At 44.0% G+C, this 18501-nt stretch overlaps 1 long non-coding RNA gene across 1 annotated transcript; it reads left to right on the top strand.

Moving 5' to 3' along the window:
- Window positions 1-2183: 2183 nt before the first annotated feature.
- LOC123652256 lies at window positions 2184-6823 on the top strand. The gene is made up of 3 exons (XR_006741489.1): window positions 2184-2298; window positions 2938-2939; window positions 6776-6823. It is a non-coding gene; the product is annotated as an uncharacterized LOC123652256 (long non-coding RNA).
- The last annotated feature ends 11678 nt before the right edge of the window (window positions 6824-18501 follow it).

The following is an 18501-nucleotide window of genomic DNA, read 5'->3' as shown; positions in this document are numbered from 1 at the left end:
TTTTTATTGCATTTTTAAAAATATAAAAACAAGTCTGAGGAATCATCTGGCATCTTGCTATTTCTGCAGCTGGACAACTTAGTTCTTATTCATCAGCCTGCTGAACTGTTCCCTGTACCATCCAAATTGTTTTTTTATATCCTTTTTTTAATTGTTGTGGCTTGCTGAATCAAAGCAGCTGAATTTGATACCAGTTCAATGTTTCCTTCAATAATTAACTCATCTTTCAGGGCTTGAGGTACTGAACAAGCAACGCCCAACCTTATCCAAATCCCATGGATGTATTTTCACCCAAGAAATTTCAGATTTCAACAAGAAATCCTGAATAACAAAGCTGTTGGGGAAATGAGCATACGCAGACCTCATCTTGTAATGGAAGCCCAGTGTAACACTTGTGATCATGTTCTGCACCTGACTACAGATAGTGTAAACAGTACACAGTTCCGGTCTATTTCCCCACCATTTGTCAATTTGGAGTCTCTTTTTCTTTCCATTAGACTGAGTTCTACATTGATGTGATTGAAGTTCCTACACAGGGTGCCCTTGAGGCCCTTCACAATAACTGTGTCCCTTCAGGGTGATATCAACATTTTTAGAATGTCAACAGTCTGCTGAGAATGGTCTTCATCCTTATATAGTAATAGATGAGACATAGATAAAGAGTTGAGAAGAATCAGGTCTGTATAATTAGCCTCTGGATTGGACTGAGATGGTAATCCTCTAGATGACAGGTGGCCTAGATACACGAACATTCTTTCCTGAATTCTTCAGGTTATCTGGAGATTTGGTGTCTACCCAGGCATCGATGTAGGACTAGAAAAATCAAAATTTTAAGTTCCCAGGCAAGAATAGAAGCATTTTCTTATACCTCAACCTACTTGATTTCAGTAATTTGTCAGTTTGCTCAAGTGACTCCATTTTATTTCTTCATTCTATTCTCAGTATACTTTTGTAAACCAATGGTTTTTTTGGGAGGATTTCTTTTTTAAAACATGTCCCAAAGTGGGATTGCGGAGACAAAGGATATGTGCACTTTGCATGTTAGCAGTTACAGCCAGGTTTCTTTCCAAATGGCTGTAAAAACTCACATTCCTACCCCTAGGCTATGAGGATATCATTCCCAACTCTCTCACTAATGCTTAGTGCTCCCATTCTTTAATTTTTGTTAGTATGACAAATGGAAAATGATAAGATCATATTTTTTTATAAGAATATTTTTTTAAATATATTTTATTGATTTTCTACAGAGAGAAAGGGAGAGAGATAGAGAGCTAGAAACGTCGATGAGAGAGAAACATCAACCAGCTGCCTCCTGCACACCCCCCACCGGGGATGTGCCCTCAACCAATGTACATGCCCCTGACCGGACTCGAACCTGGGACCTCTCAGTCCGCAGACCGACACTCTACCACTGAGCCAAACCGGTTTCGGCTATAAGAATATTTTTTAAAAATATATTTTTTATTCATTTCAGAGAGGAAGGGAGAAGGAAAGAAACATCAATGACGAGAGAGAATCATTGGTCAGCTGCCTCCTGCATGTTCCCTGCTGGGGGTGAAGAGGCTGCAGGCCTGGCATGTGCTCTGGCCGTGAACTGAACTGTGGTCTCCTGCTTCATCGGTCTGAGCCACACCAGCGAGGTGAGAATGTTTGTATACCCTTGAGAGACTTTTGCAAGCAGGATGGAATACCCAAAATACACAAATAAAAATATTGAATAAAATATTACTGGCCTGGCCAGTGTGGGTCGATTGGAGCATCATCCTGTACACCAAAAAGGTTGCAGGTGATTCAGGTCAGGGCACATATTTAAGTTGTAGGTTTTGATCCCCAGTCGTGGCATAAATGGGAGGCAACTGATGGATGTTTCTCCTCCGTCTCTCTCTCTCTCCCTCTCTCTCTCAAAAAAACCCCCCAAAACAAAACACAATTAATAAATAGAAATAAAATATCACACTGAAACCGATTTGGCTCAGTAGATAGAGCGTTGGTCTGTGGACTGAAGGGCCCCAGGTTTGATTCCAGTCAAGGGCATGTACATTGGTTGTGGGAACATCCCCGGTAGGGGGTGTGCAGGAGGCAGCTGGTCGATGTTTCTCTCTCATAGACGTTTCTAGCTCTCTATCCTTCTCCCTTCCTCTCTGTGGAAAATCAATAAAAAATATATATATTTTTAAAAAAATAAAAGATCACTATGTAAAAGAAACGGTAGGAGAAAACATTTGCAACACATCTGATAAATGGTTAACACTAATTGGTAAGAAAATGACACACTGCCCAATGAAAACTAGAAAAAATGTATTAGTGAGTAATTCACCAAGAAGGAAATGCAAATCGTCAACAAACACATGAAAATATGCTCAACCACACTGATAGGGAAATGAATTAGTTCATTTGTATGGTAAGTTTAGGAAAAACAAGGTGCATGGAAGATAGAAAGTCTCTAAGTAATAGGATGTTGGTCTCTAACTCCTCCATTAATTTGGCTTCATGATTCTGATGATGCTTTCCAGAAATTTAAATTGTGCCATTCATGGGGGTGTGAAGGGTTCAAGCACTAGGATTCAATTTCCAAGTATAGATGGAACTTTTAGGATTGAACCAAGTCTACCTATGGTCAAGGGCTATGGCTGGCAATCAGGAGCTTCCATAAGGATTTACTTTCACCATTTCTGTTGGTGCTTAGACCAACCACTTGGCTATTATCTCTACACTAGAGGCCCGGTGCATGAATTCATTTACAGGTGGGGTCCCTCTGGGTGGCTTGCAGGGATTGGGCCAAAACCCGTAGTCAAACACCACCTGCAGCTCCTACCTGCCATTCCTGCTCATCCTGGCCCCACTGTGCCTGCTGCTGGCTCGTACCCAATCAGTCCTGATTGGGAGAGGCCCGGTGGGAGCATCTGCCCCCTTGTGGTCAGTGCATGTCATTATGAGCGGTTGAACAGCCTTTGCATATCATTAGCATATTATGCTTTGATTGGTTGTTCGGTTATTGTACCCTTCAGTCTATGTGCATATTACCCTTTTATTATATAAGGTGGCTCTATTATCCTCAGTCATCAGTACAGGCATGTTCATTTTATTATGCTTCATTTTATTGAGCTCCATAGGTATTGCAGTTTCTACAAATTGAAGGTAAGACCGTCCAACACCAAAAAGATTATGATTCACTTGCCTTATCCTGGAACCAAACCCGTAATAACTCCCAAGTTACGACTGTATTTTTGTTGGGACAGGTCGAGATTGTTTTTACTATCAGGTACACTTACCCCCTGCAAGCCTCAGCTTTCATCTGAAGGCTGGTGCTATGCCCCACAGGTGACGTATCATTTGGAGACACCTCTTTAGACACCAGCCCAACACTTCAGGAATAATAAGACTGGCCTTAGTTTAGACTTGCCCTGAACTTAGGGCTGAATCTACCCCTGGATGGTTGCCTGCTAGTATACCTACTAGCTTTTGCTTCCATCTCCAGGTTTGTTTGCTTGGTCCCTGGGGCTCCCTGACCTACCTTTTCACCCCTGACTCTTTTTTCCTGCCCCCCCCCTTTTTTTTTTTTGGCTCAGTGCATTTGGACTAGCCTTCCATTGATATCTGATTTGGCCTTGGAATCCTTCCATTGTAAACTGCCTCCACAGGCAGCCAAAAGAAGATCCTGCCCCATGCCCCTGATATACTGAGGATGTTGTGCTAGAAGTAGGAAGGAACTTCAGTACCCTTTGTCTTGCCCAGTTCTGCCCTGTGGGAGGACTCAGTTGCCCCACGAGAGAGAATGTTGAATTGGTGGGGCTCTTGGGAGCATGTGACTGTCCTCCATTGTGTTGCTTTCACAGTTCACAGAGACCTTACATGCTTGACAAGGTTTTTGCCATCCTTTGACAACTTTTCATTCCTCCACACTACTCTGTTCTCCAGGAAGCCTGGTTGTGGGTGTTCTCACAATCCCATTTACCTGAAAAAGGCAGTCCCCAAGGGAGAAATGTAAGGAGATTTTGGTGTCACTGCCCTCTGTGATTAAAGGCCTGGAAGAGGAAGACAATATAAACTAGGCATGGTCAGGATTCACTGAGGTTGAGATCTCATCTGCTGGGGAGGAGAACTCTCGTTTTTGCCCTGAAACTTAAACTGGAGTAATGTTACCCTTTATATGTAATCCCAAAGGGTTTGTGGGATCTGTCAGAAAGAGGGTGGTCTGGCAGAGTGATTGCCCTGTATGTCCCGCTGGAACAAACCTGTCCTCTGTATAGGCTCCTACAAGGGTTTCTTCCAGGCTTCAAGCTGGGTTGGAGGCTTCAATCCAGTTCTTGTGGTTTAGGTTATGTGCAAGTCAGAGCTGGAGGTTCTGTTTCTGGGGTGCTCTGACAACTACACTAGCTAGCATTCAGAGTAATGAGCAACCTTTCTCAAGGAGGTGATTCGAGGAGTGGCTGTGGTTTCATCCCTGGCTGCACACTAGGACCAACTGCATCACTTGAAATCAGCTGATACCTGGACCCCACCCTAGACTAAAGTCAGAATCTCTGGGTTTGGGACAGGGCTTAAGCATGTTTTAAAAGCAATCCAAGCCGGGACTGGTTTGGCTCAATGGATAGAGCGTCGGTTTGGGGACTGAAAGGTCCTGGGTTCGATTCCGGTCAAGGGCATGTACCTTGGTTGCGGGCATATCCCCAGAAGTGGGTGTGCAAGAGGCAGCTGATCAATGACTCTCTCTCATTGATGTTTCTGACTATCTCTCTGCCTTCCTCTCTGTACAAAATCAATAAAAAAATATATTTAAAAAATAATAATAAAAAAAAAATAAATGAAAGCAACCCAAGCCGAAACCGGTTTGGTTCGGTGGATAGAGAGTCGGCCTGAGGACTGAGGGGTCCCTGGTTCGATTCCGGTCAGGGACATGTGCCTGGGTTGCGGGCACATCCCCAGTGGGAGGTGTGCAGGAGGCAGCTGGTCATATTTCTAACTATCCCTCTCTCTTCCTCTCTGTAAAAACTCAATAAAATATATTTAAATAAATAAATAATAAAAACAACCCAAGTTTACATGATTTATTGGGGTGATCACTTAATAAGTTATATAAATGTCTAATCACTATGTTGTACAGCTGAAATTAATATAATATTATATCTCTAATTGAAAAATTTTAGAGTAACCAGATGATCTAATAAACAGCCAGGATTGGAATCTACGAGTATTGTATCCTCCTGGTGAGGATTAACAATAACCACAAAAATATGTGATCACTCTGGTCCAAAATGTGTGTGGATGCTATTAATCAAGTACTTTGCAGGGCTCCTCTCACTTGGAGCACTGACATTTTGTGCTGGATACGTCTTTGTTGTGAGGAGCTGTCTGTGCATTGAAGGACGTGTAGCCGTGTCCCTGGCCTCTCCTCACTGGATGCCGGTAGCACCCTGCCCCCCAACTCCACATTGTGACAACAAAAAAATACTCCCCAGTTGAGAAGCACTATCGGAAACGTTGTGGGGTTATTATTGTTAGTGCTGAAGTTCATAAGTCAGGGTCCAAATGGCCTGTACTCTGTCCAGAAGACAGCCTTGTTTTCATTCCCTTTGAGGATTGGAATGAGGTTGTAAGCCCCTAAAAGTCTTATAAGATGAGGCCATGGTCCTGCAGAGTGTAAGACCCCTGTCTGTGGATACCACAGACTCAAGTCTCTGGCTCTGAGAGGGAGTAGTCCCACTTGGCGAGGCTGATGGACACCGGGTATGGGAGTGACCTGAGCAAGGAGGGGTGGTGAGGAGATTTGAGGCTGGCCACTGCTTCACTGTCTGGAAGCAAAGCTGCAGGCAGCCTGGAGATGGCCTCCCAACCTGAGAACCAAGGACACCAGCTGACCACTACATCACACATATCTGAGTTAACTGAGCCTAACGCCATCCAGTATCACAGGAAGTGTTTGTGGCCATGATTGTGTATCTGAGTGGCACTTCACCTTTACTCTCGGGGCAAGACATGCTGGTGAATTCCACTATCTCCTCTCCTTGTAGGCAGTCCTGGGCCTGGACAGGAAGGGGCCCTTGTTGGACAAGTACCTGCTCAAGACCTGCACATTCACTACCCGTGGTCAGGAGTCGCAGGGAAATGGCAGCTCCCTATGATGCGGTGGTTCCGAGTCTTTTTCTTAGTTCTGAAGAAAGCTGTGGATCTCTCTCTGGAAACATGCATCACTTGCACTCACACACAATTCCGCATATAATTTTTGAAGCTGAACCATGTACTACAAATCAAGAATCCTTTCTAGTATCTCAAATTTATTTATTTATTTATTTATTAATATATTTTATTGATTTTATACAGAGAGGAAGGGAAAGAGATAGAGAGTTAGAAACATCGATGAGAGAGTGTCATCAATCAGCTGCCTCTTTGCACACCCCCCACTGGGGATATACCCGCAACCAAGGTACATGCCCTTGACCGGAATCGAACCCAGGACCCTTCAGTCCCCAAGCCGACGCTCTATCCATTGAGCCAAACCGGTCCTGGCTAGTATCTCAAATTTAAATTCACATTCCCTAGTATTCTGCAGTTTCACCTCTAGCAATCCATTTCAAAGACATATTAGCATTTGATGTGTAAATATGTTGGGTCTATAGCAGTACTGATATAATGACAAAAATGTAGAAACAGTTTAATTGGATACTAATAGGAAAATTGAAACATTATTTATTTACTTATTCAAAATGGGATACTATGCAACTAATAAAGAGAATTGGAGGTCAAACTATCTGCAAATTGAAAATAGGTCCATGAGCCGAAGCCGGTTTGGCTCAGTGGATAGAGCGTTGGCCTGTGGACTGAAAGATCCCTGGTTCAGTTCCAGTCAAGGGCATGTGCCTTGGTTGCAGGCACATCCCCAGTGGGGGGTGTGCAAGAGGCAGCTGATCGATGATTCTCTCTCACTGATGTTTCTAACTCTCTATCCTTTTCTCTTTCTCTCTGTAAAAAATCAATAAAATATATATATTTAAAAAAAAAAAGAAAGAAAAAGAAAATAGGTCCATGATCTCTGTATAAAACACATGTGCAACAATATAGACTATCATCTTGTTTTTGTTAAAATTGTTGTATATGTGTAAACCCAAATATCTACCTAATAAAAGAATAACATGCTAATTGACTATACCATCATGATGCCCATCAGCCAATCAGGAGTGAGTATGCAAATTAACCCAACAAATACGGTGGGTTAATTTGAATACATAGGCGCTGAGTGGCCAAGGAGGGGGCGGGATGCTAGCATCATTGCCATGGTGGTGACTCAGGCGTTTGGCACCATCCCAGCCGCTCCGGGCCTCTGGACAGTGTGAGAAGGCACAAAGGCAGCTCCTGGCCTGAGTGGAAAGGCTGCTTCAGCCAGAGCAAAGGCAGTGCTGGCAGCCAGGGGAACGAAGGCCCATTCTTGCTTGAATCTTCATTCATGCATTGGGCCACTGGAATATGATATATTTGTATTCATAGAATAACTTCTCGGAGTCTAATTACAAACTTTACAGTGGGCTAAGATTTACACTTTGTATCTGTGTTATTTGAAATTCTAAAAATTTGCAAGAATCCTCTCTGTAAGTTAAAAACAAAAAAAGACGAACAGCAGCAACAGAAGGGAGTTATCCCTAGAATGTGGAGTGTGATGGGTGAAGAGTTTCAGTCTGGTCAGCGCCCCAGGTAGATTAGGACTTTCTATGGTGCACATCCCCTGGGAAGCTCTCAGATCCAGGCCTGCCTCTGAGGCGCCAGCACCACCGCAGAGCCCTTTGGGAAAAGGATAGCCCCTCACATTCCATTGTGCTGAGTCTTCTGAAACCATGTGTCCCATGGAGACCACTGAATTTTATTTTTTTTAATATACGTAGACTGTTAGCGTCGCCAAAGGAGGAATGCACGAGGCCAAAGTGGTCAAGAATTTTAAGTTTATCTCTGGATGCCAGATGGCCTGAGCCCCAAATGGCGCCAGCACCCAGGGACAGAGAGTCAGAGCTTTTAAAGGATTTGAAGCAGACTTTTTCTGGGCAGAGAATTCCCTGGGCAAGCCCAGGTCTTGGGAAGATCTGTAGAGGAAGGATAATGGTCTTAGGAAGTGGAATGTGGTCTAAGCAAAAGGGAATGTTGGTTGTGAAGTGGCCTAAAGGTCAGTTCCCAGGGGAGGAGGTATTGATTCAATTATTTGATCAGACCTAACACAAACTTTACAAAATAAACTGCCAAAAATAGACACCTCTCTCTCTCTCTCTCTCTCTCTCTCTCTCTCTCTCTCTCTCTCTCTCTCTCTCTCTCTCTCTCCCCCTCTCCTACACACACACACCCTGGATACTGCCCACAGTCCAGTCTAAATTACAAAATGCTGAGATATTCTATTCCAAAGAGTCTATTACAGAGATACTGCCGTAGACATTCCTTTGGATTGAGACTTTCACTTGGAGGTTGGGCTACATTCATGTGTCTGGACTCTTGCTGGGCCTTGAGAACCATCTCTCATAAACTATCCTATGCAGGTGTGACCTGGTGTGTGCAGACTTTGCCCTCTCCTTGGACTCCTGCCCTTGCCAGGCCCACTGCTGCTACCAGGGCCGGTGCCAAACTCTGACCTTTCCCCTTGGCCTTCTGCCATGTGTCCATCCTGAAGTTTTCACAGACACACTTGAGAGCACATGAGTGGGTGCTGAAGACTCACATTCCATTTTGCTCTTATTTATTCTAAGCAACCAAAATCACCAAAGGCAATTTAAAAATATATATATATATGTGTATATACAATATATATATATAATTATTATTATTTTACAGAGAGTAAGGGAGAGGGATAGAGAGTTAGAAAATTTGATGAGAGAGAAATATCGAACAGCTTTCTCCTGCTGGGAATGTACCCTCAACCAAAGTACATGCCCTTGAGCAGAATCAAACCTGGGACCCTTCAGTCTGCAGGCTGACACTCTATCCACTGAGCCAAACCAGCCAGGGTAATAAGTTTATTTTCTATATATAATGTAATAAAGCACATCAAAGAAAGTTTGGAGGAATAGGATTGAAAGTCTGGAAATAAAGCTATACATCTGTTGTCAATTGATTTTTTATAAAGGTGCCAGAAACACTCAATGGGGGCAAGAATAGTCTTTTCAACAAATCATGCTGGGAGAACTTGGTAGCCCCATGCAAAAAAAACAAAACAAAACGAAGTTGTGCCCTTACCTCATACCATATACAAAAATTAACTTAAAATAGAACCAAGAGCCTGAATGGTGTCTCAGCGGTTGAGTGTCAATTTATGAACCAGGAGGTCAAGGTTTGATTCCAAGTCAGGGCACAGGCCTGGGTTGCTAACTCAATCCCAGTTGTGGGTATGCAGGAGGAAACTGATCGATGATTCTCTTTCATATTGATGTTTCTATCTCTCTCTCTCTCCCTCTCCCTTCCTCTCTGAAAATCAATAAGCATATATTTTTAAAAAGTGGATCAAATATTTAAACACAAGAGCTAAAACTACATAACTTTTAGAAAAAAGAAAACAGGAGCAAATCTTTGTGATCCTAGACTAGACAATGGTTTCTTACCACTTCACGGCTACTAGCATGGCTATAATAAGAAAGATGGACAAACAAGTTTTGACAAAGATGTGGAGAAACTGGGATATTCATATATTGCTGCTGGGAATGTAAAATGTTATAGCTGCTATGGAAAACAGTTTGGTAGTTTCTCAGAAAGTTAAAAAACAGAGTTGTCAGGTGACCCAGCAATTGCATTCCTAGGTATATACCCAAGACAGTTGAATATTTGGTCATGCAAAATTTGTGCAGAAATGTTCATAGCAGTTTTTTCACAACAGCCCAAAAATGGAGACAAACCAAATACCTATTGATGGATGAATGGATAAACAAATATAGTATATTCATACAGTGGAATTTTATTTGGCCATAAAAAGAAATTAAATATTAAATCATACTATGACATAGACAAACCCAGAAAAAGTCACGCTAGGTGAAATTTAACTTGTCACAAAGGATCACATATTATATTATTCTATTTATATAAAATGTCCAAAATAAGCAAATCTACAGACATAGAAAGATCAGTGGTGGCCAGGGGTTGAGAGGAAAAGGGAATAGAGAGTGATTGCTAATAGGTATGGGGTTTCTTTTGGGGGATGATGGTTGCATAAGAAGCAAGGAGTGGCACCAGTGGACCGAAGCTCCAAGGGTAGGTGCTTATTTGAACTTTCAGGGCCACTCAGTTCTCTTTGATTAGTTGAGGCTCATACGTGGGCAAAGAAGAAATTCATGGAGTCATATCAATATATTGTTCCATGGGAGACTAGACAAGGTTTCAAACACCCAGACTCATAAGCTGATCACCAAACAGGCAGAGGATATGAGCAGTCTACAAGAAAAAGAAATAGCTCGTAGACATGAGAAAGGTCTTCACCTCTCTCACAATTAAGGTTGTGCATCACAAAACAACCAAATTCCACTTGTTGTGTGTCAGACTGGCAAACAAATGAAAGTTTGGTAATGCCCAAGGCTCACAAGGTTATGGGGAAATACGCACCCTTTGTCCACTGTTCCCGAGAGTGTAAACAGATTCAACTCTTCTGGAGGGCAATTTGGCAATGTCTGTCAACGTTTGGAATGTTTGTTCTCATTGACTCAACAATTCTACCACTAAGGATTTACCCACAGGATATACTGACAACATTATGCCAAAATCATGTACCAGAATGTTTACTGCAACATGGTAATAACAAAAAACTGGAATGCACACACATATCAATCAGCAGGTTAAATACATTGTGATGGGAAAGTATACAGTCACTAAAACATGAGGTAGGCCTATTCATGTAGACATGGAAAGATCTTCTAAATGTGTTTTATTTACTTTTTATTTTTTTGTTCTTTTTTTTTCTAAATGTGTTTTTTTTATTAAAAAAAAACAAAAACACGCCCCCCCCCCAAATGTGCACCACAATACAATCTTATTTGTGTTATATTAAAAAAATAGATATTAAGGTAACACACTGACTTTTTTTCCAGGAAGGATGCATATGTAGTGGTAGTGACTTTTGGGGAGTAGCAGTGTTTGGAGGGGGGAAAGATAACTTTTGCTTTTTATATTATTTTCTATAATATCTGATTTTTTTTTTAATGCCATGTGAATGCGGGGTTTTTCCTAAAATAAATATTTTAAAAGCAGACAAGGGCCCTAGGTGATTTGGCTCAGTGCATAGATCATCGGCTTGTGAACTGAAGGGTCCTGATTAAGGGCACATGCCCGGGTTTCAGGCTTGATCCCCAGGGGGGGACGTGCAAGAGACAGCCAATCAATGATTCCCTGTCATCATTGATGTTTCTATCTCTCTCCCTTTCCCTTCCTCTCTGAAATCAATAAAAGTGTATTAAAAAAAAAAAAGCAGACAAGGAATATGAAAAGATACATAAAAGAGAAAAGAGAGACCCCTTAGACCGGAGATAATGGTTTATCCTGACACAGGATAGTCTTGCGTTAGCTGTATTAATAACAGCATTGTGACTGGACCCTTTGAGTTTTAGGAAGACCAGCAGGGCAGCAGCCTGGAGGACGGAAGGGAGATGTGAGACTAGAATCAGGGCAACTGGTCATCACATTTAGGACGTAGAGGAGAGTTGGAGAGACTGCCCCAGAGAGGAGAGTTGAAAAGGGAAACTGAGAGCCTTGATGCCTTTTTGGATGAGGAGGGTGAGGAGGCCCAGGCATTTGCCTCAGGCAGCTGGGTGAATGGCGATGCTGCCCAAGAAAACACTCAGAAGGAAGTAGAGGGTCAAAGACCAGAAGAGGGCAGGGAAGAAAAGAATTAGCTTCATTTTCAAATAATTGAGTTGAGGAAAATATTCAATTTGATCATATTGAATAGATATGCAGGTATGGAGCTCAGAGAACACATCAGCCCAGGGTAAGTAGTCAAAACTGAGCCTAAGGAAATGTGTTGGTCTACACTGCAGACCAACAAAACAGGCCCGGTGCGGAGTGGAACTCCAGCCATCACTCACCCTGGGCTGTTGGGTAGAGAAAGAAGGCCCTGGGGTGAGGCTGAGAGGAGAGCAGCCGGTGGGATGGGGTCGCAGAGTATAGTCCCTGCTCCTGGGGCTGATGTTTGAAGCTGCTCTCTCACTCTGCTTTGCCCCAGCTTCCCAGTGAAACCCCGAACCTGAGTTTTCTGTGTATGCTGCTGAAAAGGCCACCCAACCAATGCAAATGGCTCCTCTTCAAGTGCATGGTTTCTACCTCCTCAGGGCTCTTTCTGGACCAGCCCACAATTTATTTTTATTTCTCTGGTTGGCTCTGGCTCTCCTTCCCAGTTACTCCCAGTTATCACCATGTTCACGTCTCACGTCTCACTTCCCTCTCTTCAGGGAGCACTGAGGCCCTCAGGGTGGGATGAGCCTCTCAGCCCTCTCTCTACAAAGGCATCTAAGATAGCACCCCCCTTCCTTCCCCAGTGTCCAGCCTCCCGTTTCTGACCCTGTCCCATCCCTGAGCCTCAGTTACTGGCTCCTCTTCCCTACATCACTGTATCACACATTATATATTTCTCTACATCACATGTGTCAAACACAAGGCCCGCGGGCCAAATCCGTCCCGCCAGGCCTTGCAATGTGGCCCGCACCGCGCTGTCATCACTGCACTCCACTGCGTTTCCATCACAATGACAGTTTATGACTGTTCAGTAAACCATTCGGCCCCCGATTTAGGCTGGATTTTAGATTTTGGCCCCTTCTCTGATTGAGTTCGACACCCCTACTCTACATGGTGTTACCTCGATGAACTAAAGTTATCTCACTGTCTGTCTTGTCCAATTAGCTGAGACCTATGAATGGTGTTTGCCTCCCTTAACTTCTTATTGATACATAACATCCAAGCAAAACAGAATGCACACCTTATGCATGTATAGCTCACGGAGTTTTCACAAACCGAACATAGACATGCAATCAGGTAAACACACTGCCCTGGCCGGTTCTGCTCAGTGGTTAGAACCTTGGCCTGAGCACTGAAGGGCTCCAGGTTCCGTTCCGGTAAAGGGCACGTACCTCTCAGTTGCAGGCTCAATCCCCAGCCCCAGTTGGGGTGTGTGCGGGAGGCAACCAATCGATGTGTCTTTCTCACATCAATGTTTTTCTCTCTGTGTCTCTTCCCCTCTCTCTAAAAATCAATGGAAAAAAATATCCTCACGTTGAGGATTAACAAAACAAACCAAAAAAGAAACCAAGCATTACAGCACCCCAGACTTACTCTCTGTCTCATTCCCCGGGGGAACCTCTATCTACTCTTTCAACAGCATAGATTGATGTCAGCTGTTTTTTTAAAAACATTTTTTTGAAAATAGTATGTACTCTTTAGTGTCTGGCTTTCATTCACCATCATGTTTGTAAGAATCATTCACATTGTTGCATGCAGTCATAGACAGTCCATTTCCATTGCCATATAATATCCCATTGTGTGAATACAGCACAATTTATTGATCCATTCAAGTATGGTGATAGTAGTCCCGTTTGGGGCTATTGCATATAGTAGGCACTATGGTTTACTTATCTTCGTATCTCTAGCATTTCACATATGGCTGGCATAATGGTTTGTTTATAAACAGGTGGAAGAACACAGAGTTCTCTTTCACTGTATTCTTGGATGGTCAGATAACACCTGAAATATTAGATTCAATCCTGGATACCATTTTTAAACTCGCTAAAAGGGACCATTGAGAACTTGAATTGTCTGTAGAAGGTAAGCATGGCGGTGTGTCTGGGAGCCATGCAGGATCGGGTAAGCTAGAAGACATTGAGATGTTTATTGTGGGAACAAAAGCTGAGGAGATTGGACCTGGACAGGTTGCTTCTCAAGATGACTAGGCCAGTGGTTGGCAAACTGCAGCTCGAGAGCCACATGCAGCTCTTTGGCCCCTTGAGTTTTTAGCAAAGGCCAGCTTAGGAGTACCCTAATTAAGTTAATAACAACGCACCTATCTACATAGTTTAAGTTAAAAAAATTTGGCTCTCAAAAGAATTTTCAGTCGTTGTACTGTTGATATTTGGCTCTATTGATTAATGAGTTTGCCAACCACTGGACTAGGCCAATGGCTAAATATTTGGGGGAGGCAGCTCTCTGCTCAGAAATAATCTTAATACTGGCTCATATCTAGAGATCACTTACGGGCACCAGACCTAGGCATGTGCTTAGGGCTTGGTACCCACAGGCCAACAGGAAAATTACTTTTTAATGATGAGACTTGAGCAGGAGCTTCCGAGTTAAACTCTGATCACGTCATGGCTGCACACACTGGGGTCGTGCCCCTGGGAAGTCTCACTAAAGGGCCATGGAAAAGCCCTCCTCTGACCAGGCTCCCTATCTGCTCACCTAACAGAACTGCCTCCTTTCCCGGGCAGGACCGCCTCAAGTGCCTCTCTGGGTCCCACACAGCAAGCAGATCACCAAGGGTCAGAGCTTCCTTCTTCCCCGGCCACCTGCCTGGCCAGGACCCTCTGTTCTCCCTGCCCCCTACCCCTCCCCCCACCCCCTGGATGTCTGTGCAGCAGGCTCTCTTCTTCCAGTGACTCAAAACTGTCACCTGCAGCGGGGATGAGTCAGGTTGGGAGGGGTGGGGTGACCTTATCCTCAAGTTCGTTTGTTCATTTGAAAGGAAGAGTGTGAGGCAGGAGCCAAGAAATGTAATAGTGACTGGAAAACACACACACACACTCACACTCACACACACTCCTCAGAAAGAAGAAAAGCCCAGACAAATAAATCTGGGTTGTTGAAGGCAAAAGGCGTTTGTTGGAAGAAAACTCTGCCCTCCTCACAGGATAGGCTGTGCTGCTGGCCTCACCCGACAAGATGCTTTATCTCACCATTGGCGCCTCAGGCCACGATCTGGCAGCTGTGGGATGGCCCAAAAGCCAGCCTCTGAGTCAGACAGGCAGGTGTGGCAGGCCTGGTGGCTGTGTCCCCTTTCTGCCCGCACCCGCTTGCCTTCGCTGCTCCATTCCCTGCCCCAGGGCCCTGCTCGCTCCTCACTCTTACTTCTTCTGAGTCCTTCATTTATTTTATATTCTGAAGGAGGCTAGAGGGAGTTCAGGATGTAGGAAGCTGGACAACAGGAGGCAGGTCCCAGGAGCTTCCCTCCCCCCAACTCCAGCGGCCATTGGTCACGTCTTCTATTTCTGCTCTTCTGCCAGACAAAGCCAAACACCGAGCAGTGTTAACACAATAAATGCCAGCAGTCCTGACCTTTCTCTCCGGGCCCTGGAGCCACCCAGATTCCCAAGCTGCTGCTGCTTGCTTATGCTTACAGAGGATTAGCACGCCCCCGATGCTGCAGGGCCCGGCACTCAGGCGGGCTGGAAATCAAAATAGAGATTACCTTATTTGACTCAAAAATTTTTTCTGCTTGAAAGATAGAACCCTCCAGAGAAATACAGGGGCACTCGTATGTATACAGCTCTAAAATAGATTTTAAAATGAGTTTGCCAGCTGTTTGCTCGGCCATGCCTCAGGTTCTCGCCCTTTATGGCTGCCGGGTGCTTTCGGGAAACGAGGCCAAGAGGGACAGAGGGACTGCCAAGGCCGTGGGGTCCTGGATGCCAGGGGACTTTCCCAGGAGCCCTGGCAGTTGTTGCCATGGGCTTTTGGAAACCCTGGGGACCTGGCACCGGGGTCTGGTGTTGCCCAGAGAAACTGCCAGAGCTCAGGCCACCTCCCCCACCGCCCAGACCTCACTCAACCCTGCACTGCCTCTTCTAGGTCACGGTCCAGAAAAAGGAAAGAAAAGACACCAAGGAGAACTGTTTTCAGCCAGAACAGCCTTTCATGCTCTTTGTGGCAAAATATTTCCTTCAGCTCCTGTACCACTTAAAAAAAAAAAAAAATAGTCTCTTTGTGACTGGCTTATTTCACTTAGCATGATGTTCTCAGGGTTCGTCCATGTTGTACATGTGTTAGAATTTCCTCCTTTTTGGGAGAATCCAAGATGGCTGCTCGGGTAGGCAACTAGCCGCAGCCGCACACAACAATTTCAACAAAATACAACTAAAATATAAAATGGACATTACCCAGAACTACAGGAAAGTCGACTGACTGGAAATTCTACAACAAGAAGCAAGGAGAAAACCAGAAGGAAGCGCGGAGGAGCTGTAAAAGCCCAAGGTACGGAGACACGCGGCGCGTGAGGAGAGGACAGAGCCGGAGAGGAGGGAGGCCGAGTGCCTGGCTGGCAGTCCCAAGCGGGAAGGAGAGAAAAGCTCCGACTGTGCTGGGCCCAGCTCCAACTGCTCTGAACCCCAATTCTAGGCCAGACCCCGGGGACCCAGGCTCATCCATAGGGAGCCGGGCTGTAAGGCGGGACTCCGGGGAAGCGGCGAAAGGAGGTCCCGGAGGCGCGCACACTGCACGCAGAGAAGGACCGGCCAGCTGTGCTGCGGGATTGCCCTGGCCGGGAAGGAGACAGGGGCTCCAGACTGCTCTGAACGCCACCTCCAACTCCACTTCCAACTGAACTGAACCTCAATACCGGACTCATTGGGGGAGAGCATAGACAGTTTGGCAGCAGGCGAAAATCGAGGGCACCTTTCTCTCAGAGGCGCTCGCAACAAGTACTGAAGCACCCTGAGTCTCAGGAGTCGCATAGGGCGGGGCTGACGGAAGCCAAGGCTGTAGGCTCCACCCTGAAACCCCGCCCCCTCAGGAAAGCTGCCTGCGAAAATGCCTAAACCAAATAGATCACAAACGAAAGAAATGGAGGACAAAAAGCGACTGGATATAGAGTTCAAAACCACACTTATAAGGTTGTTCAAGAATCTCCTAGAAAAGGCCGATAAAATAAACAAGACCTATGAGGATATGAAAAGGGATCAACTAGAAATAATAAGGGATCAACAAGAAATAAAGAATACATTGTCTGAAATAAAAAATATTTTATGGAGTCCTAAAAACAGAATGGAAGATCGTAAGAATCAAGTCAAAGATTTGGAACATAAAGAGCCAGAAGACACTCCTCCCGCAGACGCAAGAAGGCCAGAGAATCCAGAAAGTTGAAGATAATGTAAAAAACCTCTGGGACAACTTCAAGCGAACCAACATCAGAATTATGGGGGTCCCAGAAGATGAGAGAGAGCAAGATATAGAAAACATACTAAAAGAAATAGTGACAGAAAACTTTCCCCACCTGGTGAAAGAATTAGACTTACAAGTCCAGGAAGCGCACAGAACTTCAAACAAAAGGAATCCAAAGAGGACCACACCAAGACAAATCATAATTAAGATTCCAAGAGCAAAAGACAAAGAGAGAATATTAAAAGAAGCAAGAGCAAAGAAGGTAGTTACCTATAAAGGAGCACCTATACGATTGTCAGATGATTTCTCAACAGAAACCATGCAGGCCAGACGGGAATGGCAAGAAATATTCAAGGTGATGAATAGCAAGAACCTACAGCCAAAGATAATCTATCCAGCAAAGCTATCACTCAGATTCAAAGGTCAGATAAAGAGCTTCACTAATAAAAAAAAGCTAAAGGAGTTCATCACCACCAAACCAGAATTATATGAATTGCTGAAGGGGGTTCTTTCAGAAGAGAAAGTAAATAAAGATAAAAATTATGAACAACAAATACGTAACTATCAACAAGTGAATCTAAAAACCAAGGAAACTAAAAAAAAAAAATATGAGGAACAATATTAACTGTTGAATATAATAGAATCATAGGAAGAAAAACCACATCCTTACTAGTAGTGTAGATTTCTGCACTGCACAAATCTACATGGCATCATTCACATCTACATACAGAAAGCTGTACAAAATCCAACTACTCTCAGGTGGTCCTGAGGCAGGTTAGTAAGAAACTAGGAAAATCCCCTTGCAAGTGGAAGGAGGACACAGAGACAAATGGCTGAACAAACAACCACAACAGGTGAGTAACTAAAAGACAGCTAACAAATCATGAGACCCTGTTCTCCCTAACTGAAGATACCCAAGGACAGATGGTTTCAAGCACCATATTCAGGATGGTATAAAAAACAACAACAATTAGAACCAGACTAATCCAAGATAGAGGTGAAAGAAACCAGAGAACAACCCATCACTATAATGAAAACTGAAACCATTAATAGAAATGGGTGGGGTTCAGGGATTTGAACACTATGACAGTTCTGGAACAAACCATATTAGGAACAAGACCCCCTCCCAACCAGAAGGCAGAGTAAGAATTTGGGGCCGACCTTGGAGACAACCTTCTCTTGGAAGCATGTAAAATCCTAAGAATTAACTGACCATGTGCATAACTCACTTGTGAGATGGTCCACATCCATTCAACTGCATACCTTTTTCTTCTTTCACAGCTCATGTCCCCCCTGACCTTTTTCTTTTTCTCTACTTGAATAAAATTTGCTTTGTTCTTAAAAAAAAAAAAAAAGAATTTCCTCCTTTTTAAGGCTGAATAAATATTCCATTGTATATATTAAACCACTATA

This window comes from Pipistrellus kuhlii, unplaced genomic scaffold (assembly GCF_014108245.1).
Source record: "Pipistrellus kuhlii isolate mPipKuh1 unplaced genomic scaffold, mPipKuh1.p scaffold_m20_p_13, whole genome shotgun sequence".
NCBI lineage: Eukaryota > Metazoa > Chordata > Mammalia > Chiroptera > Vespertilionidae > Pipistrellus > Pipistrellus kuhlii.
This window is presented reverse-complemented; position numbering and strand designations above follow the sequence as displayed.